The sequence below is a fragment of the Abramis brama genome (assembly GCF_963993115.1).
Source record: "Abramis brama genome assembly, chromosome: 23".
NCBI lineage: Eukaryota > Metazoa > Chordata > Actinopteri > Cypriniformes > Leuciscidae > Abramis > Abramis brama.
This window is the reverse complement of record NC_139985.1, coordinates 16666655-16689563: the sequence shown is the minus strand read 5'-3', so window position 1 is coordinate 16689563 and position 22909 is coordinate 16666655. Positions and strand designations below refer to the sequence as shown.

The 22909-nt window shown below is 36.4% G+C and overlaps 2 protein-coding genes across 3 annotated transcripts in view; one reads left to right on the top strand and one right to left on the bottom strand.

Moving 5' to 3' along the window:
- Nucleotides 1–4650, top strand: part of LOC311074191 (uncharacterized protein) — a 155230-nt gene extending 150580 nt beyond the window's left edge. The window contains exon 19 of the mRNA XM_084100593.1: nt 4091–4650. The gene's annotated coding sequence lies outside the window, so the exon portion shown is untranslated. The remainder of the gene's footprint in view (nt 1–4090) is intronic.
- Nucleotides 1–22909, bottom strand: part of tbl1xr1a (TBL1X/Y related 1a) — a 64940-nt gene that overhangs the window by 17437 nt on the left and 24594 nt on the right. Inside the window, exons 2-3 of one of the 2 annotated variants that reach the window (XM_084100597.1) lie at nt 16480–16534; nt 5224–5289 (exon numbers count right to left, since the gene is read on the bottom strand). The gene's annotated coding sequence lies outside the window, so the exon portion shown is untranslated. Of the gene's footprint in view, nt 1–5223; nt 5290–9249; nt 9517–16479; nt 16535–22909 lie in introns of those variants that run through there. The other variant, XM_084100598.1, reaches the window with a different exon arrangement.

Genomic DNA, 22909 nt, shown 5'->3' with positions numbered 1-22909 from the left:
TAGAAAAGGTTGTTGGGACTGAAATGCACAGATAACCTGTACAACCAAGTAATTGAAGTCTTTTTGAGGAAAGAAATTAGGATGGATTTTGTGTAAAAAATAATCAGTAGTTTTAGTGTGTATAATGTGTGTTTTTTTGCCCCCGTTTTTTCCGTGGTGGATATGATTTTCTTCTTAATTTTTCTTGTAAATTTATGATTGAAACTTCTTTTTTTTTTCTTCAAACATTCATACTATTGTAACATCTGACGAGGCTCCGTTTCTGAACTTATAATCAGAACGCAAGAACAACTGAACACTAACGCACAAGCCAAACTCACTCGCTTGTTTCTCTCTGCCTGGCCTTTTCTGAACTCACTGCATTAACCTTATAACGGTGCAAAATAAAAGCAGCAATTTCACAACAATTATAGAGAGTCTGTACGCTGCTACACTATTAAAAGTAATTAATTCAGGTAGGACACCACTGAAGGCCTAGGTGTGAAATGCACGGCCAGCCACTGCTATATACCCACCTGAAAAACGTAGTCAGGTTTATTTCATATCTCTCTTTATTCTATTGCATTTATTTGTGCTGTTGTTTGAAATTTGTTTATTTGTTCTTATTTTATTAGTATTTTTACTTTTTATTATTTTAATGTTGCATTGAAGAAAAGTAGATTTTTGTTTGCATATGCTGTCAATTATAGTTCTTTGAAAGAAAATCAGAATCTGCAAAAAATCGTTATCGGCAGGTCACACACACACAGAAAAAAAAAATGGCAACGCTGATTTTTTTGAAGCCATTACTCCAGTCTTCAGTGTCACATGATCCTTCAGAAATCGTTCTAATATGCTGATATGGAGCTGAAGAAACCTTTCTTTAACACTTTACAAGAAGGTCCATTATTTAACATTAGTTCATGCATTAACTAACAATGAGCAATATATTTGTTACAGTATTTATTTATCTTTGTTTTATTAAAATAACTGTTCATAGTTCATGTTAGCTCAGATCCATTAAATAACAGACATAATTTTTAACAGATACAACTTTTGATTTCAAAAATGTATTAGTAAATGTTGAAATGACCAAAATTTAAAAATGCTTTAGAAGTATTTTCACTGTAAGTTCATAATAACTTAAGTATGTTAACTAATGATAACAAATAAAACCTTATTGTAAAGTGTTACCAAAATGTCTTTTTTTTTAATATATATATATATATATATATATATATATATATATATATATAAATAAACTCTCACACACTTATCCTTTTGATATTGGGGTGACTTATGAGCTGGATGTGGGTTTTTTTTTTTTGGTGTGTGTGTGAGAGAGAATCACATGGTTACCTACAGAGATCCAGAAAACCAGTATGTGACAAACCGCAGTGGATAGAGAGTGATAACTGACCGAGCTAAAAAATGACTGTCATCAACACTGGAGCTCAGAGAAAGCCAATAATCAGTACCAGATTCATTTAACCACCCCTGGTCAGATGCAAGAGTTATTCATCTGCATGTGAACTGTGCACTGACAGTGTTTCCAGGAACTCTATACCACAACTCAGACAGCAGAAATGAATAATGAGTAACATATTCAAGGTCTGTGGAGACCTGGTTAACAGGGAGGGGGTTGTTATCTACAGTGATAGGGGAACTATAGAGGAATCTCCCCTTTGACCGGATTCTGCTGTTGGTGTGTGTGTTTTTACACATGTAGAATCTTCGCATGGGCTGTTTCTGGTGAATGTGGGACAGGCACTGCCTAAAGGTCTGCTGGAACATGATCTGGCTGGAGCAGTTCCGAAGGGTTACATCATATCACCACCTGCCAAAATCACTTACTATAGCCAGAGTGCCAGTACACACAGACTCATTCATTATTCTGATTTGAGTGCATTAGCATTAGTGATTACGATAAGAAGCTTTTGTTAGTTCTCAAATCGCAACAGTGACCGACAAAGGCAACTTGGGATACAATTGTCACCTTTGGCCCATTATAAAAAGCAGATTGTTTCATTTATGAATTAAATCCAAGGCACCATCTAAGTTTATGATCTGCTGACAGTCTTGCGCATAAGACAATAGTTGCCTTCACATAAACGCTACTACAATGTGTAGTTATTAGTGGGAAACGTGGCTTTCTGGATCTGTGGTGTATCGGTCAATGAGTCATGATAGAAACTAACTGGTATCAACATTTTTATGACTTTATGACAACACACAACTAGTAGCAGTATGTGAAAATAAATAAAAAAAATTGTTTGGCATTCAAAGAGTGCTGATAATTAGCCTAGTCAGATAGCATTTGAGTGCTTAACTTTTCAAATTGCTCTGCTACAAGCAATACTTGATCCTGCTTCGGATTTTTTTAGAACCATTTTTGATGATGAAAGGGGAAAAATTGAGGAACACTTTGCCAGGAAATTAAGAAGAGAATAAAGAATATTAAATTGCTTAATACATGTTTGATTGATTGATTGATTGATTGATTGATTGATTGATTGATTGATTGATAGACTGGAGAAATGAAGTGATGAAGTGAAGTGACAATAAGGAATTACAAAAAATGTCCATTTCAAATAGTAGCTGTTCTTTTAAGGGTGCGACTCGAGATTCATGAATAATACGTTTTCGATTTGTTTCAATAATGATTTTTGAAAATTCAGATCAATTAAATTTGAGACTGTTCAGAGTAAGATTCAATTTGATTGATTTGATACTGCATTTTTAAAGTGCATTCATAGGATTATTCAAATGGTTTGTAATCGATGCATCAAGAAAATTAGTGAATCATTACACCCCTATGTTCTTTTAAACTTTCTATTTAACCCTCTGAGGTCGGCAAACGCGCCAGCGCGTTTTGCTGGATTTTCTTCACATTGTAGCATTATAAACTTAAATTACTCCGTCATTTATGGTCATACAGAAAAAAGAAATATAAAAAATGAATCTGTGATATTTCTACTTTTGTATGTGTCCACTTACAATCAAATCAAAACATTGTGCTTTTGTAAAATAAAGAAAATAAACAGGGTGTGCGTTCTGCCTCTCCGTCGCGGTGAACTTTTTTTTCTTGAGCACGTCTATAAACTGAAACAAAACTCAGCGAATACTTGTCACACATTTATGAGCCATATACCTTTATAAACATTTAAGTGTGTACTTTTAAATGATCGGATTCAAACTGAAAACAAATATTCTCTGTTTAAGTAATTTGTATAAAACCAACAAGATGTCCAGCTTCTCAAACGCTTCCTAATTATTTTTAATTTGACCACGCCCACGAGCGCAAAAGAGATTCACATGCAAATCTCCACATGGAACGCGATCGCGCTCATTACCTCAAAAACAAAACACTTCACAAGTCTCTGCTTTTCGTCGAGTTTGAAAGACGCGCCTGAGCTTACATTGGATTTACCTCAGAAGAAGAAGAACGCGATTTGAAGACAAGAAAGATGTTAGGTAAGAAATTCTTACATATTAGTTTGTTATTGTTGCATAAATTTCACATTGCAGTTGAACTGTTGCTAGATATATGGTGAATATTATAATATTTAGACCCGTGTTTACTGTTACTGTGTTTGTGGATATCTGCTCAAACGTAGATATGTATATGGTAACCATAATGTTTTATATTTGAGCGCGATCGCGTTTGAATGTATCATATTTTGGATCGCCATCGCGTTTGAAAAGCAAAACGCACCAAACGGCTTCATGTTTTTACTATTATCTCATTTCATATCATCATAACGAATGGAAACATTTGAAGTAACATGATAATCAATATATTTTTCTCTAGCTTAGTTGTTACTGAAATCTTTTGGAAGATTTATAGGCTGCTATAGGTTATTGTTATTATTATTTTATCCAGCACTGCGCATAGCCTATGCCTACAAGGCACAACAAACCTGGTGTTCATTATATTATATATTTTTGGAAACATTTGTGTGTGTGTGTGTGTGTGTGTGTGTGTGTGTGTGTGTGTGTATTCTGTGAATTTTAAAAAGCAATTTTAACCAGAAAAATCTAAAATTTATTCCCAAAATCGTGCAGGCCTTTCTCTTGATATCAGTATGTTCACTTTTTTTTTTTCTTTCAGGGCCCAGATGCCACTGAGTCCTGCTGACTTCAAAATTCACATGAGTCTCTGTACATGAACATGGTAAAGTGAAAATCAAACACCTTGGAAATGAAAGGTATGTACAATGTTTTTAGGAATGGCACAAAGGTCTCTGTCTTTGGATCATTTCAATAAGTGCTTTTTTGTCATTTGTTGTGTATCTTTGGATTATGTTGTGTTGTAAATAAATCCAAACAATTTAAAAGCCATTCTTTTTTAAATCTCCTCATTCTTTGTGCAAGGTTGCTCAGAATGACAGGGCCTGATAGCTCCTAATAGGGCCGTTAGGGGAGGGTCTTTGTCTTTCTCAGGTGTGAAAACAATACATATTAATGACCTCCCGCATAAAGCTTTCTCACACAAAACACGTCGTAAAAATATCTGAATGAGCAGTCAGGGTGATTTTCACATAGTTTTAGAGCAAATATTCTAGGCTACGCCATACAATTTTCAAAAGTCTTGTGAAGAAATAATCAGTATGGGTTTCATGGCCTTATTTTAGTGATATTTTTTTTTTGTATTTTCACAAACCACGCATAAATGTCATTATCTCAAAACTACAAACTTTTACATACATGCTGCTGATATATTATTGTAGCAGAGTTTGTGCTGAATACAGTGTAATTAGACTTTAGCCATGAAAATGTCACAAGTAACAGAAATAACCACAAATGTCAGAGCATGTCAGAACACCTCCAGGGCCCAGAAAACAGCTCAAACCCCAGAGGGTTAATCAAAGATTGCTAAAAAAACAACAACTGATGAACAGTAGTGTATATAGTGTTTGTTAAATCTGAAGTCTAGTTTGACTGTCCATCCATTTGCTAGTATAACGCTTTGATTTGAATTTTACATTCACACAGAGCCAGGATTCTCACTAAACTGCATTGATCATTGTTGAGGAAGCTGTCATGAAATGTTACAAGTTACAAGGTGCCTAGAACAGTAGTAGAGAACAGTCTGTTCTGAATTTTCCTGCTCAAAAACAGTCTCTGAAACACCTGTAACTTTTTCCATGTCCTTTTAAAAAACAGAGTGCAGCTAAAAAAGTGTTTCCATTTTCCTTAAGGAGAAAGAAAGCCATCTTAGCACCAATATGCATTTATACTCACCACACTATCAGCTCTATTTCCGCAAGGCAAACGCTTTTTAAGGATCCAACCCAAGTGTTTCAGCACCTGCAATAACATTACAGAAAAGGTTGAATGAAGCAGAATTTGTCAAGCATCTGGACTTCACCTGCAATGTACGCTTCAATTAAACCAACCTGTCTGAGGTCAATGAAAGCATGTTTGTGGACTTTGCAGCAACTGCTAGTTTAGATGGATCTTTCCCCTTTTTTCTGCTGGGAGACTCTCTGTCTCTCTCTCTATTGTTTTCCCATCTCTCCAGGGTAAGGTAACAGCCTGAATGAGCGTGTCTATTGACTTTCTTAAAATGTCCAATAAATCTCAATGTCTCCCTGTAATTTTCTTTGTGATGAAAAACGTACATTTTTCAAGACAAAAATACCAGAAGGAATGTCCTTCTTGGAAATGAACCGTCCACACTCTGCCTTTTATATTTAGACAACAGGCTAAAAGCTCATGTCGACTGACTTTAAAACAGGTGGATATCACAAATGTACGTGTAACTGTCAGCATTACTATGTAGATGAATATTTTTGCAGCCACCAAAATGAATGTTTGTGCCTTTAATTGAGCTTTTTAGCCAATTGAGTGTGTGAACACAATGACCAATCTGATTTAAGTTACCGAATCTGCTCAAAACGGCAGAGTTTTTGTTCAGTGCGAGTTCTTCGTGCTCACAAATCCTTTCATTATAACCAACAAAGTACAAACACAATGTCAATAAGAGATGAATTGCACAGTAAAGCAGCTTCATTGATTATAACGGAAGTTTATGCAAGAGTGCAGCGTTGTGTACGTCACATTGTAATTGACAGCTCCAGTGATTATAAGGGCAGCGATCTTTGCTCGCTTTCTGTATGTAATATATATTTTTCATGCTGCTAACTGCACATTGCAAAGTTTCTGAATTGACAACCGTATTTAAAATGCGCAACTGAATCCAATTGACTGTGATAACAATAGCAATGGATGGAAAACAAAACAATCTCATACTGTATGTAAAATGATCTGTGAATTAAGTCTTGGAGTGTAAATGCAAAATAATATACCTGTCACTTTTTTTATGTCAGGTTACTCTGTTGTTCAGTTTAATTTGAACTCTTCAAATCAGTCACTCAGTGACAGTGATTTATTTAATTTTTTTCACCAATTAATAGTATTAGTTTATATTACAATGTTTATTTGCATTTATTTTGGATTTATTGTCAGTACTGGGCTCGCAGGTCACATGAGTAGGGCACTGTGTGTGTGTGAATGACTGTGTTCATCCACCACCACTGAAGAACATTTTTGACCCAGAAAAAACCCTGATATACATTTTAAACATTAAGGTAAGTGCCTACCTAAGCCTACAACAAAGAGGTGAAACAGGTTCCACCACTGTCGAGTTGAAATAAAAAACCATTGTTTTGCCCTACATTGCTTTTGACTTTCAACCTACATTCATCCTTCAAATCACATTCCCAATTATTATTAAAGGACTAAGATATAAACCTTAAGGTAAACTGAAATTGTTTATTGCCTTGTCAAATGGTTTTGCCAAGAGAATAAACAAATTATAAGCATGCATTTTTTAGCACTTTGAGCATTTATACAAAGGTCCATTTCATCATCAAGAAAATTCGCCGTCACCTCACCAAATCATGGTGTCTGAAATATGATTGAAAACTTGCCCTGCCACATACCCACAGCTAAATCAGGCCTAAAAGTAAAAAAAAAAAAAAAAAAAAATCCAGGGCAGTTTTCCCAGGTGCAGATTATGCCTGTGTCTGGAATTAATTTCTGCATTCATGAATCACCATCTTGGGCTCACCCTGAGTGTGCTGTAACTTTTCAAGGGCACATGTGTTAGTTTCCACAGCCAAGCAATGAAACGCATGTATTGACATGGCTGTTAAGTTACAGCTATTGGCGGGTTTCAGTGGTCTCTTGTCTACGAAGTTTAAGCTTGAACAGAGATGGGTGGAAACTACTTCCTTCGGGCAGCCTGCTCCCAGTCCATGTCTCGTGGGTTTCTGAGACTTCTTTGTGCTGTTGCACCTGCTGCGTCTATCTGTTTTCCAGAGCAGCCTACATTCCAATTAGCTCAGATTATTGGCATGCGCTTGCTAAGCAAAGTAGCAGGTGTCGTTACAGTGTTAGGCCAAATAACGCCTGATCTGAGAGAAAAGGGATGGCCAAAATGTGTTAAAAACCAACTCGGGAATTAATTCAGTTTGTAATCGGTTCGATTGCATTGCCAATTCATATAAAATGTGAAAATGTTTGTGGAAAATCCAATTCACTGGAAACATTTACATAACTCATTCTGAGCAATCGATACTTTAACTACCACATAATACTTACACAGTTTTAAAATGTATACAGCCTGTTGCATTAGGACGAAACATGCACTACTCAAAGCAGCAAGCTCAATTTACCACGCTGTTATTAAATGTGTCAGACTGCAATTAATAACAGAACTCAAGCATGTTGCATTCTCAGTGTCGCCATAAGTGCTATAGCAGACATTAGTGTAATTAGGGTTGTACAGAGTAGTATCGCAATGCCCAAGCCTCAATATACTGCATTAAGCCCAATGCAGAGATGAAGTACAACAGAATGAAACAAGGTGGGAATTCAAATAACTCCTTTTAATTTTACAGCATCTTAAATAGGGCTGTACGATTAATCGCAATTAACCCTAAATCACGCCCAAATCGATCTGTCTTAGCAATCACTGCGAGTTTGAGTCGTTTATAACGTGCATTTCAAAAAGCAATGCGCATCAAACATCTTTCCAAATATGAAAAGCATTTATGAACCTCTTGTCCAACAAAAGCGACAGCGATAGTTTGATGCCCATAGAGGGATTTCCTGGAATGACGTGTTGTGTACTTCTGCAGCGGGGCACATTTGGAGTTTCTGCGCAGATGGAGCAGCATTTACTACTGATCACAGCGCCGTACTTCACTGACAAGCAGCACAATAGTGCAGCCCTAATCTTAAGGCAAAAACATTTACACCAAAACCACCAAAGTAACTACTAAAAATATTCATCTGATGCATCTCTATTCAAGCCAAAAATAGTAATAGTGCATGTGGAATATAAAAGTGAAAGAACTTCCCGTGATGAGTGTGATGGGCTTCAGAGAGGTTTGAGATCATTTGTAATTGTAAAACTCTTACTCGTAATTTGCTATTGAAGTAAACTTTATATTTTAGCTTAACAAAGCAATGCTGTGTAATTATGGAAGCTTGTTTCCACCACGGAATAAAAACATTTAAAAAATAATTACGACCTTTTATCTCACAGTTCGGACTTTTTTCCCCTCACAAGTGGGAGTTTACATCTTGCAGTTCTGAAGCCAACTGAAGCCTTTTATCTCACAAAGTCAGAATTGCAGGATATAAACTTACAATTCTGAGAGAAAAATGTCAGAATTATGAGATATAAACTCGCAATTACCTTATAATTATTATTATTCAGAGGAATAATTTTTTTTCACTTAATTATTCCCAAAATTCATATTATATTCAATTCTAAAGACATTATTCAAAATACTAGCAAACACCAGATTTTTTAAATCAATAGTCCACAAGAGTTCCTAATTATTTAATTACAAAACAAATTAAAACACATTACATGCATGAAATGCATTCAGAACTACACTATATAAAATAATAATTCAGTGTAGTTGTAATAATAATACATATTTGTGCAAACTATAAATAATTAATACAACATAAAAGTAATATGCATGATACATTCACACAATTAATTCAGGTTTTGTGATACTTTAGCTGTTATAGTACCGTGAGACACCAAAAAAGGAATCGTGACAACCCTACTACTCACACTACAGACAGTTTTCTTTTTCAGGTCAACTATTGTCAGAGCAGATAATGCCAATAGCATTATTCAAAACAACAGGTTACTATCAATGACAGTTAGAGAGAAGATTACAATAGGTTATCATGCAAACTGTGGGATTAACTTGGTAACATTATGTCGTGGTGTTGAATCACCTTTTTGTGGAACAGATCACCGTGGCAACTCGTATTCTCGGGTTTAGCTCAGGTGAGCAATTATTCTCTCATTCTAAGCTTTTAAGCCGAGACCTTTGTTTAAACCAACAATACCGCGTCCAATACTTTACCGAACACACCAGAGTGAAATCTTCAACCGACAGACCCTTAATATCAACATCTGCTTTCCACTGATAACTTTAATCAATACACACTAGTAGCCTTTTCATTTGTTTTTATCTAGTGAACGGAAACAGGTTGTTGTTTGCGGTACAGTGGTAAGCAGGGGACCTAGATTCACACTGAGAATGTGTGAAAAGAAAACACCCTTTCTTCAGAAAGTCTGCCAACGAAATTGAAACTTCATATACTTGAGCACACAAAACATTTTGGGCAATCTTCACAATACTACCTAGCTAAAAGGAAACAGATGTCACGGTTTCCTTTCAAAGAGCAGTTAGTTAGTTTACTCCTACACACCAAAGTGACAGTTCAGTGGAGTATGGAAGGCTGTTTCCTAAAGAAAGATGGAGGCTCCGACAGACTCTTCCCCTCCCCCATCAGTCACAATAAGGTAATGAGGGGGGTGTTCGTTAACAACTGTTGATGCACCTGCTAGATAAGCCAAACACCTTCTCTATTGTTTGGAGGATCTTACATCAGACAGGAAGCAGGCGGATAAAAAAGGCAGTAATCAAGTGTGATTTAGATCGAGCCGCAACAGCTCAGGCACAAAGGTTAAGGTTTGCATATGCATCACTAAATGGCGGTTGCCTTGACAGTAATGCTAAATAATCTGGGGAGGTGATAGCATCTATGAATCAGGGACTGTGCTTAAAAGCCAGACAAAAGAAGAATAAACTAGGGATGGTCCAGATGGTTGACTAATGAGAATGCTGTTTTTTCTTATTTTTTTAGCTAGTCCACATTTTGTAATTCTTCTCTGTCCTTTACATTGTTGCTTGTCAGTTTGTACAATGCAATCCGAAAGGGAGTAGGGATGCACCGAAATTAAAATTCTGGGCTGAAACCGAAAATGCTTTTTAAATATATATATTATTTCTTATTTTAAATTAGCTTTTTTGTATAGCTGTATTAATATTAGACTTTTTAATGAAATTCAATCGTTTTAATGATACTGAATTTAAAAAATACAAGCCAATAACATAAAATAACAACACTATTATTGAAAATGACACTAAAATTGGACGGAAAATTTATTAATATTAAATAATCAATATATTACTCTTTATACTATATTAGTCTTTATTCAGTTCTATGCAACAGATTTATTTTTTGACCAACCATCCAAATTATTATCAGAGCAGAGCATACCTATTATCAGAGCATGTGAGCAGAGCGTAGCGTGGAGCCGATCAGTAAACGAGAGGGCAGCATCATTTTACCAGCGTTGCCCAGCAACGGCTATATCACACCATGTTACAGCACAGTAGGGCACACAAACAGAACAGACTTTGCTTTTCCGATGAGCATGAGCGGTACATGAGTGGAGCGTTCACATGGTCCGTGAGCAACTGAGCTGAGCGCACATGCATAGAGTGGAATATTGAGCAGAGCGTCACATGGCGCAGTAATAATGGCTAGTGAAACCTGAGCGCTGAACACTGAGGGGTGGCATATATTTTCGGTTCATATTTTCAGCCAAAAAACGAAAATGCCATTTTCTATAGATATATTTCTCAGGTCTGTGAGGCAAGTAGCTTATGTGCTGAGTTTCGGTTCATTTATGAGACAAGCTCCAGTTCACGCGCCGGCGCCTCCATGTCCTGATTATATTGCCTGCTATATTTACTTCTTATTTATTAAATACAGACAATTGGTTGATGAAACATTGATTAAAATTAATATACAATTAATACAAAATGAAATTCTACAAAAACAAACGTAAAGGGTTAGTTCACCCAAAAATGAAAATTATGTCAGTAATTACTCACCCTCATGTTGTTCCAACCCCGTAAGACTTTCGTTCATCTTCGGAATACAAATTAAGATATTTTTTATTAAATCTGAGAGCAGGATCACTCTTCCATAGGCTTCTAAGACATTATAACTTGCTGGCCCAGAAAATGTATTAAAGACATCGTTAATATAGTCCAAGTGACTACAGTGGCTCAATCTTATAAAGCGACGAGAATACTTTTTGTGTGCAAAAAAAAATAAAAAAATAACGACTTTATTCCACTATTCATTTCCTTCTCTCTGGGCCTCAAGTTATTTCACGTAGTGTTTTAGCGCAGCGCGTCTGTGTTGCACGTCACACGCATCACACACATGACCAGCGTCGGCCAATAGTGAGCCTACGTGTGACGTACAACACATATGCGCTGCGCAGTTATACTACGTGAAAAAACGAGAGGCCATTTGTCCATTTGTCTCCCGATATATTGCGCATCTTATGATCTTACTCATGCTTTTCACTTTTCATATAATCAACATAGATGAAATAAAAAAAATGTAAAAAAATATGAAACTAAATCGTTTTCTTTAATGACTAGGCTACAACACATCATTTAATGTCGGAACGGGATTTGAGCGAACGCCGTCTTATCGGTGAGCATGTCGGGGGAGAGGTACGATTTTCGAACAATCATCGAATATTATTTTGCTTGATATGCTAATCCTTAATATGTGGTGTTTTAAATGCCTGTTTGAGGTCTTTGTGAAAGTTTTAAATCAGTCTTTTAGTGTCGCTTTCAGAGTGCTCACGTCCGTAACATTGTTTTTTCCTCATAAATGCGATCCGGTGGGTAGTATTACTTTTGGTTTGCGTAGTGTAATTCACAGAATTACAAAAATATATTTTGTAATAAAAATATATTTTGCCACCTAAAAGTTAAAGATTTTTTTTGTGTCACATCCGTAACGCATGTGTATTTCCCTCATATTAAATATAAAGCGCATGTGTAGACTGATATTTTTATAATGCCTGGACTCCTTTATTTAGGGAGTATGGATATATAAACAGACGTTTCAATATATTTGTATTAAATGCATTTTCTGAGAATTTATATTTCAAGTTTTGACTGCAAATGTCACGTCCATAACGCTGGAATTGCCCAATAGTAATTTAAAGATGTGGCAGCATTGGATCTGGACTCTGGGAGTTGGAAGGGGTGTGTCGCAATTCTGCCCTCTCACACCGTAACGCAGGTTCGTGGATCTGAGTGTCGCGATTTCGGTTTCATATCACATATCGTTACATTTTCTGCCGATAATTTTCGGTGGCCGTGATGCGGCGCAGACATGTGCAGTTTAAATAGGGTAAGTATCCCAACCCCCATAGATGTAAAAGATGTGGAAAAGATCAAAAGTGTGGCTACATTTCACCAGCCTTGACGCCAACAGCACGCAATGCAACATTTGCGACAAGATAATTGCTGCCAAGACCAGCAACACAACAAATCTGATGAAGCACTTGACAGTGCACAAAATAAACTTAAGAGCATAAAGTTGCTCCGTCTTTGACAGCAAGAAGACCAGCAGTGCGTCACATAAATAAACCGAAACTCAGCATATAGGCTACTTGCCTCACAGACATGAGAAATAGGCCTATGGAAAGCTTGAAATGTCTACTTTTAAAAGAACCAATTCTAAATCGCATTTCAAGGTGCATTTCACGCTCACTATACAGTGGAGATGACGAGTCAACATCGTCAACTTCATCTTTGCAGCTGACACTGACTCAGAAAACACTAGTTTATTAATAAACAATTAAAATGTTTTGTTATTCTTACATTTATAATCATTAGGCTACTTTTGCCAGTGCTTTGCGGCAAGCTTTAAGCGTGCGCTTGAGCGTGAGGCATATATTTCACCCCCCAAGTACCATATGAGTCTTTGAGTCTGTAAAAAGTCAACAAACTAAGAAAATAAAACCAAAGGTTTTTTTTTGTTGAGGTAATGTAATGTTAAAACGGATTTCATAAAATTGGTATCGAAAAAAGTATCGTTCAGAAACTGGTATCGAAGTCAAGGTATCGATATCGAACATTTTTTAGCAATACCCAGCCCTACACATGCAAGACTATGAAATACGATACCAACCAAAAGTTTAAGGGTTGGTCAAATGTTTCTTATGTTCACCAAGGCTGCAATTATTTGATAAAAAAATATATTTCAGCAGAGATTTCAGCAGTTTTTACTCCTTCAAAAATATGCTGATTTGGTGTTTTTAAACCAGTTGTGCCACTTAATAATGTTTGTTGAAACCATGATATATATATATATATATATATATATATATATATATATATATATATATATATATATATATATATTTTAGGTCTGTCACTTTTGAGAAAAATCTAATTCGAACGGGTATCAAATATCAAGCAATGTATTCGTATATATTAGAATATCTACGATGTCATTTTTGATTTCAAGTTCCGATCTCTCTGACATGCCAAATATAAACTGTATCACACAAACCAAAGCAAGCTCTTTTATTAATCTTGCAGAAGCTACCTAGAAAAGAAAAAAAAAACAAGTTGGAGTTGCTTAGTTTGTGGAATTTGATAGTATGATGAACATTGAACATGAAATAAACAGCACTTTTAAAATTTTGCCTTAGGCTAAAATTCATTGTAAAGGCTAAATTAATTAGTCGTTGGAATGTTAAACTAAGCAATCAAATCCCTATGACACATTTACACAGACAGAGATCGGAGATCGACTGGACCTACACTTCTTTGGAATCCAACTGCCCCCATTAGTAGTCGCTACTCATTTGCATGAAGTTGACCTCTACTCAATGCTGCCACTTGTTCCCCCTGGAAATTGCCACCTCTCATTGAAAATGAATGACATCCGCTTGCGTTGGCACGGCAAATCGCTGTTAGTGTGAACCTCTCTTTTGGCAGATGTGTGGCATCTTGTGCTGTTTTTTGACTGTCATGCTATGTTAAGACTGCATGTCAAATATAAAAACTGTTCAAACGCGTCCCGATCGGTCACGCTGGTCAACAGAACCAGCCAAATTATAGTTAAGATCAATTTATGACCTTTTTGAAATGTCAAAGTGGTAGCTGTGTGGACATAAATATTTTCATTTGTGTTTTGAAGATGAACGAAAGTCTTACAGGTTTGGAACAACATAAGGGTGAAATGATGATAGAATTTTCACTTTTTAACCATAATAAACATCAGACTTTGTACAATAAAAAAACTACATTAATATGTATTATAAGCCCATTTCATTACATTTTTGCTATCCCTACATGGAACATGTTCATTTGGTAAACGTTTTGCTATCCCTACAACACTTTTTTGCACCACTTGATTGACATTGATTTGCTGATGTTTTCTTGTTAAGTGCCTGTACTGGATTAAGCAATAAGCATTTCATCTGCATTTTAATAAATGTTAAGTATTTGCACAATTCTTACTTAATAAACAGTGAAAGTAAATGAGGCTTTGTTTTTATAAAGGCAGTGAGTCTTAAAGCATCGACTAGGTGCCCTTTTCATGGTCAAACCTCTAAAAGATTAAACGGTTAAAACATCCCAGACACAGATAAGCCTAACTTTGTTTTCTAAAGCTGGTGCAGTAACCATGCAGGGTATTTTTGCCCAAAGCCAAAACATGGAAATTGAATATTGTTGAACAGCCAAAGTCCAGAAATTGTGGACATCGATTACATGATGGATGCAGGCTACACTAAAGCAAACCCCTCTGGCTCCAATCCTACACAGCACCTTCACAACTCGAAACAGATGCATATCTTTGCTTTGAAAGCACAATAGCTTGGCTTTCATTACATTTCAGATAAACTTCTGAGAACCACATGACAAATATGTCCAAAAATGGGTATGATAATACGCAAAAGCCTTAAAAGCCAAAATTCATCCACACTGCCAGTCCAAAAGTAGTTTTTCTTAGCCCATCATGTTGTAAAAGGCCTGAAACAAATACAGAAGTTAAGAGGCTTATTAGAGGCCTCTATTTTCTTCCATTCTCCAACAGCTTAGAGACAAACCAATCTCCACCTCAAGACTAGCCACTCTATACTCAGTGTGTCTGTGGCAACACTCAAGAAAGCCTGACAAAAGCGGTTTGGACTAAAAATAGCATTTATTGCGATTCAACATTATAGAATTTAGGAATTTCATAATGAACCATAATAAGACCAAAAGAATAAACTATTCCACATCCAAAATTGCTTTAGCATACATTGGTTGAACTTATTCGAGCCCATCCTGCTTCAGTTCTGAATGCAGCTTGGTTTTGAAAATGCTCAAACTCACGCACCTTGATCCCTGAAACAATACACCCTGTTGGAGAGGAATTACCCAGAGTTCTTATCTGTGCCTCTTGTGAAGTGGTCCTGACTTGACAGGTTGGACTGACACTACCAGACTAAATTACAGGTCATTTCAGCTTCAAAAAAAGGGAGTCAAAACTGCTGTCCCTTAAATGACAAGCACTCAGTTAGCTCAAGAACTCACATTAATAAGCATACATAATTATTTCTCAAACTATGCACGGCAAGCTCCAAAATCACGTTTAAATGAGAAATAAAAACTTAACACTGAAATCAATCATTTTAAATGCTAAATTAAATTAAAACTAAAGTTTGACTGAATAGCTTTTGTAACTAATAATTATTCATATTTATTTAATTTATACAGTGAAGATTATATGCAATGTTGTTTTACATTTGATTACTGAAAAGCACTGTTTATTTCATTACTTTAGATTTAAAATAAATACTGAAAACTGAAATTGGTTGTTTTAAATGTTACTTTAAATAAGTCAATCATTTTAAATGCTACTTTAAATTAAAAATAAAATATAAAGTAAATTTAGAAAATGTATTTTTTTTAAATTAATTTTGAGATTTGCTAATGATTACATTTAACAGTCTTTAAAAACAATAATAATTTAATAATACTGAGTTTAAATGAGTGTTAAATGATGGCAAAGAGCATCTAAATGTTAGAAAGTGGAAATATCAACTGATACTGTTGATAAATTAAACAACAAAGTACATGGTACCGCTGTTCTTAACAAAATGTATTTTGCACAAATAGTGCAGACATTTCGGTTATTTTAGACATGAAAAATTGGCGAATCACTGTCAGAGTTAACCTTCAGCCATCCCATGATTCAATTACAGCTCGTCAATTATCCAGAGACCACGTGTGTGCGGGACTCAAGGTGCCTTGATGTTGACAAAAAAGGAAAGAACAAGAGAGCTATTTCTTGGCTTACCATGTGATCAGTTCTTGCTCCGATGTGAACCTTGCAGCGGAGGAGTCTCTACAGTCTGGACATAAAGAAAACACAGAACACAACTGTTACTTAGTGCCTTGTAGAAATGAGGGGTCAATAAATAAATAACCAATAAATTTGTTTCTCTTCCGTTTTTTTTTTTTTTTTTTTAAATGCAGAAGATGAGACACTGTTTTTAATTTCATGTGAAGATCATAATGATGAGTTAATGTGACTAAGGTTTTTCAAAATAAAAACAATGCTATTTCAATATTTGTGGGTACATTATCCCATCAACAACAGCTGTCAAAAAAAAAAAAAAATCAATAAAAAGATCACAGATCATAAATGCCCCATGCATGTGTAAGCAGGAAAAAAGCACATGGATTCCGATATTCTCAGATCAGTTTCAGGCCTCATTCATATGTGGAAATAAATTGAATGACGTACATTTTCAATGTACGTCATTGAAAAGGCGACAGTGGCGAATGACGTCAACTCAGGTGGACACAAACCGGGATCACATGACTCTTTTCAATGGCGCAATCGAGGACAAAGTTTCAACGCAATGTTTTGCTGACCTTTAAAGATGGTACGAAAAGCAAAAGCTTGTATTATTTTGTTGTAGATCGCACTGTTCTTACTTCCTTTTCGACCAAAGCTTTTCCAGTATGCCTACCTTTAGATGTTTCGACAAATGTATAGGGTGCAGATATTGGATATGGGTCACTTTTAAAAGAAGATGTAAGCTGGTCATTAAAAAAACAAAAACAAATCTGATATAGTCAACAAATCTGAATTGGACATAAAGACCTGCAGTGTAAATGCGGCCTTAGATGGCTGTGACGAACACAAATGTGTCTCAATTTTCACATGCTGCAATTTTTCTTCGATCTGGGAGTTGTTTGAAAACTGAAGGCAGTGCAAATCATTGCAAAAACAACCTCTATTCCTAATTCCTTGCTATTTGTCGACATGCTGTGCACAATTTTTGTGAGACTTCAGGACTGTAGCTTCAGAAAAACAACCCTGAATTTGATACAGAACCTATGATTAGTTGAGAAAAATGTGCAACAGCACAAAGAGAAATGAAGGGTCTTTTCACCTCAGGGTTTTTTCTGTATTGAAAATATTGGTAACACTTTATTTTAAATGGTCCCTTTTTGAACATTCTGTGTACTATAAAGTAACGTTGCACCTATGTGTTAACTAACTCTCATTAGAGTATTGGTAGACTGTCTGCTTAATATCTGCTAACTCTTTATTGTGATGGTCCTCCAACAGACATTCTACTGGCTATAAGTAACTTTGCAACTACATGTCAACTTATTCTACTAACCCTACCAGTCTACTAATACTCTACTAACACTCTAACGAGAGTTAGTAGACATGTAGGTGCAACGTTACTTCAACAGATCAACAGAATGAGTTAAAGGGACCATCAAAAAAAAGTGAAACCAAAATATTTTGTCAAATGAACAGTGCATAAAGTCTTCGTGTACATGCAAAATAATAGACCTGACACTTTTGCAATGTGTAATGTGTTCCTTTGTTGTTCATTTTATTACTAACTTTTCAAATCAGTCACTCAGTGACTTTTTACATATAAATTTGCAGATTTTTAAAGGGACACTCCACCCATTTGCATTAAGCTTTGCATTGTTAGAAACCCAGTCATACTATTGAATGGTCGTGCAACACTCTCTCATTTTCCCCTGAGACGGGAGAAATCCGTTATTTACCTCTTACACTTCCTCCTACAATGACGCAAAAATCGTCATTTTGCGTCATTGTAGGAGGAAGTGTAAGAGGGGGGGATTTCTGTTGAGACTACAAGCACTAGTTCCTCATCTTTCCCAGGGACGGGACCCGCTCACGCTACAGACCTATTACAGATCAGTGGGTGGGACTTTACTCTCTGAAACTGAAAGCAATATCCTCCATCTTGTTTGAAGCTAAGCTAACAGGCGCTGTGGAGACAGATGTAAAGTTATGACAATAGCGGAGGAGAGTACTCAATATGATATAGAAGAAGAGGATTTCGGAAGTCTGATGCTTGAATCAGGTGTTTGTGGCTACCTTTACAAGCCGCATTATAGCGAAGAGCAGCCGAGGCAGAAGACCTGCCTGCCGCGGACGAGGAGCCCGGACTGGCTCGAGTTAGGGCGGACTGGTGGCGCCGGTGATCTCACTATGCAACTACGAACCGCTACGAACACAGAGGTAGAGTCCGTCTGCGGCAAAGAATTTCAACGATGACAATTTCTCCTGGACGAAATCTCTGAATCAGACGAGGACACAGACTTTTGTGTTGAGAACTATCCTAGTTTCGCACCGCATATGTTCTGACTGAACATCCAGGTACCATGCAATAATTCACCTTTTCAAAAGAAATACAAACGAGGAGTAATGCACTAATGAGTTCGCCAACTAACTAGACATTTTGTGTGAATGTGAAATGAATTTCAAGCTCTGGTGGTAGCTAGCCTTGTAGACGGAAGAGTGATTTCTCTTATAGGCAGATATGCGCTTTCTGGATTAGTGGGAGTGGCTTGCGGAGCTGTGCAATGTGGTGCATTGTGGGAGTTGTTGTCTTTCATACAAATGCGTCCTGAAGTTATTTTTTGTCTTTCCTCGGTCACGAAGGCACCAAATTCAAAATTTATTTTACATTTCGACTACATATATGACCCACTTTAAATAAAAAACAATGTTCAAATTGGTGGAATGCCCCTTTAAATGTAAAATAGTTCTAAACACTTTGTTTTATGATCTGTCCTGGCAGTGATTATTTTTTTATTTCACAAATAAACAGCATAAGGTAATATAACAAACTGTTTATTTGCATTTAATTTGGATTGATTCGAATACCATTTTTTGAACTGCTGAAAATGTTTTGCCGGCCACAAAAACTAATTTTGTCCAGCCAAAGCCTTATTTGATCAGTTATTGTGATTTATGAGTGATGTAGATGACTGCTGCACCTGTGACAGGGCACATGTTAACTGAGAGAGCGAGAACAAGCAAAGAGCCCCTACCTAGTCTTTGCCCTCTCTCCCTCGCACATATTAATCAAAATCAGCCATGGTAAAAGGTCGGAAATCCGAATCCATGTTGCACGTGGCGCATTCAGAGAATTTTTTTCTGAATTACTGCTGGGTGTAAATTGTCCACTTTGCGACCTAATGACTCCATTTACCATTCATTAAAATGAATCAGTTCAAACAACTGATCTGTCCAACACTGAACTCACCGAGACGTCACAGTCTGAATCGGTGTATAACAAATCATTTACTCAGAACACCTCTGAAATGAGAAGTATGCTTACCCCATTTAACAAAGATTTAGCCCTAATAATCCACAGTATTTTCAGGTTATTTTTATATTGACAATGTGTAGTAAATTACCCATAAAATCATTTAGTTTAGACTGGAGTGAGGTGAAAACAGAACAAAGCACAAAGCAAGTTGTTGTTAGCTAGCTGCTAATTCTACTCTATTGTATATGGTAGAAAATTAGACTATTAGTTAAAATAAACTTTTTAATGTTACTTTTTAATATTGATATGATAATATACCAAATTAATTAGTAGGTCTAACAAAGAAGGATCTTATCGTATCATTGGGGAAATCACAGCTTTTTTTTTTTTGCAGAGAGGGCAAGAAAGGATGACAGTGATGATGACAGGTAATATATGTGTCTGATAATTGCATAACCTATAACAGCCACAGTCCGGAAGAAAATGAGGGGCCAAAAAAAAAATTTGAATGAGTAAACAATGAGGAACAAAAGAAACCAACATCAAGGTAAGAGATCATACATAATATGAGATATCAAAATAAGATAAGCAAAATCAAAAACTGTTTTATTGCATTTAAATGTATTGTCAACATTGGGCTCGCAGATCACGTGGGTAGGCGACTTTTTACTGTGTGTGTGGATGACCATGTCTGTCAGCTAGCACCGAAGACCATTTTTGACCCAGGAAAAACCCTGCCTTTGCCAAATCGCGTGCAGTTTTATTTTGTGCATTTATTAATCGTGCAGCCCTACTGTCAAAAAAAAAATAATAATAATAATACTAATCCAACTATAAGCAACAGCAGAAATAAATAGGCCTACAATAGAGCAAAAACAGAAATAAAATAAGCAGTGCTTTTCAGGTTATTTAGGTATCTAACAGTAATTTTCAGGTGCAGAAATTAAATGCAGTAATCAAATGTAAAACAACATTGCATATAATACTCACTGTATAAATTAAAGATTAATCATTATTAAAGTTACAAAAGCTATTCAGTCAAGAGCAGTGAGTTATTTCCATGTCTTCTGTTAGATATGGAAACACATACAGACCGCAGGAATATTAGGCTGCTGTCACTTTAAGACAATGCACAGATCCAGTACTGAACACATGCGTAATCTTTCTCGACTGATTACGTTCACTTAAAACATAACCTACTGTTTGCTAGGATATTCGACAAGACGGGCATGTTGACAATTTTTGTGTGAATTTGTCCATTCAAGCGCAATAATAGACAGAGAAATCAATATTTGCACGTTGGTGGACACCGGTGCAAACCCCAAAATGGCTAAACACTAAGCTTTTAATTGTCTTAACCACAAATTATTGGTCAGGAAATAAGCTAAATTTAAGCAAATCCACTACTTAAAAAGCCATTGCTGTCTCAAAAAACATCAAAGACAGAATTAAGTTTTTGGCAGAATATAGGAAGTTGTGTGTGGAGTGATGAATCACAATGAAACACAAGTTGCATGGTGATGCTCCAGAGTGCCGTCTTCAAAAATCTGCTGAGAAATATAATAATAAATGCCGCTCTACCACAGTGAAGCATGGAGGAAGAGGTGTCGTGTGCGGAGTCTTTTTCTGCTGGTATTGGTGAGCTACTTCACTGTGAAAAGTCATTTAATGCTTTGTAAACATTAGAACATTACAGAATGGCTTGCTTCCCACAAATGAAAAGTTGTTATATTTTTCAACAAGACAATGCTCCAGGCCAAATTGCAAAGACAACCAAGAAGTGGCTTGAGAACAAGTCCATCAGGCTCATGTTTTGAGTCCAGATTTGAACCCTATAGTGAATATTTGGAATATTCTCACATTAAACTCAAACAAACTGGGAGACATTTTTCAACTATCATGAACTGAAAAGCTGTCTGCAAGTTTACCTACACGGAAAGGGGAAGGCTATTCCGTGCCAAGTTACTTTATCTGCAGTATTTTCTGTTTAAGACCATTAAAAATGTTGGCCCAATACTGTAGGCCTATATATATCTTATCAGCCATTTCCGGGTACTTGGAATGGAAAAGTTAGTGCTGACCTGCAAGTCCAAGACCGAAAAGTTTTTTAGCAGAGCATGATGTGAATATATAACCTTGAGATCATCTACGGCTCTTTAAAATGACTTCATGGCTTCACAGGAATGACATCAGCAATTTCATTTGATTGATAATGGGGTTTTATTAAACTTTCAAAAACATCCATTCAAGCCTAAACTACCAAACATGTGCAGTGCTATAAAACTGTCTTTATCCACTGGGTGAATTCTCAAATTAATCATTGAGAAACTTACATTTTAAACACATTTTCTCTAAGACAAACACAAGTGTATTGGCAACATTAGAGAACGTCATCATCACCCTGTGGGATCTGGGATTGATTAGGCTTTGATAGAGGAATCCTATTGGACGCGTTTCTGTTACTACCACCTATTTACAGCGGACAGGCCGATGCGTATGACGGTGTCTCCATTTACTTCCTGGCTAGACTATCATTACAGCATATTTTTCTCGTGCAACAGCATTTCACCATGGAGATGCCCTTTCCTGAACCTTGACTCTCACCCTTTTAGCGGTCCGGACTTGAGTCCGGTGAGAGCGGCGGTGCAGAATGAGAGAAAGAGTTTAATTGGGTCATCTGAGACCGGCAGAAGAGACGTGTGGGACTGATGAAGGTCAACAGAGGCAAAACACGATAAGGCTGCATGCGCTAAAAACTGCTTGTCGGCACAATGGTCGAGAGGCTGGAGAGAAGTGAACAAAGGCCACAATAGAGAGCCGAGGACATAATTATTGCAACTAATTGGACACAACGTGTGAAATTATATCAATGAGTGTTCGCTGCAACAAGAAACTGCAAATGACACCTTGCAAGTTTGGCTTGTATTTAAGAGTGAAAATGGTGGTGCCCAAGTGTTTTTAGATATTAAAATTAGTTGTACATGTGAGTGAATTATGATACCTGATCGAACTAATGAACCCTACTGTACTCTTAAATAAAAACATTAGTATAAAAGCTTTAGGAGTTGACTTGACTTTCAGAATCAGAATCTGGCATCTTACTGACTAAAGATTATTGATTTTATGTGTTATACCAACACATGAACACTTGATTGAAAATATGCGACCGGT